Source organism: Priapulus caudatus, unplaced genomic scaffold (assembly GCF_000485595.1).
Source record: "Priapulus caudatus unplaced genomic scaffold, Priapulus_caudatus-5.0.1 Scaffold0, whole genome shotgun sequence".
NCBI lineage: Eukaryota > Metazoa > Priapulida > Priapulimorpha > Priapulimorphida > Priapulidae > Priapulus > Priapulus caudatus.
The window spans coordinates 1-1,217 of record NW_014577061.1 but is presented as its reverse complement, the minus strand read 5'-3'; positions in this window follow the sequence as shown (position 1 = coordinate 1,217).

Below are 1,217 nucleotides of genomic sequence, written 5' to 3'. Positions count from 1 at the left end.
GTGAAGTTTAGCTAGATGCAACATTACCCTGATTGCGTCACCTTGATGGGAATAGCATATGCGTTTAGTTACGCATATTAGGAAATTTACCACAATCTCGTTTTGTAATCTTACTTATCGCAAATGTCACTGTCTACAATTAGTAGATAAACGGCTACACGAACACACGGCTATCGATGCACGGGGCCGAGACACCTCATGAATATGCAGATAAGAGCGTGTGCGGGAGTTATTTGTCTATATATGATAGAACGTAATCTAGCAACTGCACTACACGTTTGTAGTTATCTGCCAGCTGATTGCCAGCTTTTTTTTGCTAAATAGCGGAGGCTTAGCGGAGGGTTTGTGAAACAACCGTTTGCTAAGTTCTCCGTTATGCCTCCGTTCACTAACTAGCGAACGGAAAAGGTAGCGGCAACTTTAGCAGACGTTAGTGAAATGCGCCCCTGGCATGTCTGGCTCAAACTTAGTGGTTATTACAGTGACAGTTTTTACAAATTTTTGCTAGTAGTTGCAGTAAGGCAGCTTATGAACTAGTATTTTCAAACCATAACCCTATCAATGATCATAACTCCATAGTCAATCAAGCGTTCTGAAGTCAAACATAAATTTCAGGTGATGGCGCATCAACAGCAATCTGGTGTCAATGCGCTACTGCTTCAAGTAGTGCAGGGACTACAGCAACAACAACAACAACAACAACAACAACAAGCTGGTCCATCTATTCCCAATAATTCATGAACAACGCCGCCTCTTCCAAAGTTCTAGGTCGAGATCAAGAAGTACTACAACGAGAGGTAATAAATACACGTTCTCAAGTGACACTACTGTGCTTCCTTTTAAGCGGGGGACACACCAGCGAAAAAAATACACGGGAGCGGCGAGCGATTTCAGCTTTCAGCTTTCAAAGCGCTCTGGTAACAACAATTACGAGAGCAAAAATTTTGGAAGATACGAGAACAAATCGCTCCCGTGCCGCCGGCAGCGTTAGAAATTAGTTCCGACCCTGGAGGCCCGAGCCCACCAAGTTTTTGCTTGGGCATTAACAATAAGTTTTTATATCGCAGGGGTTAATTATTGTGGGGAGTGAGGGCACGACCAGTGACACCAGACACGCACGTAACCAAAGCTGTTAACTGAATTCGTCACTGATTTGTAGAAAGTGAATATTTTTATTCAGTTAGATATCTAGAAGCAATGTAAACTGTATATACTTA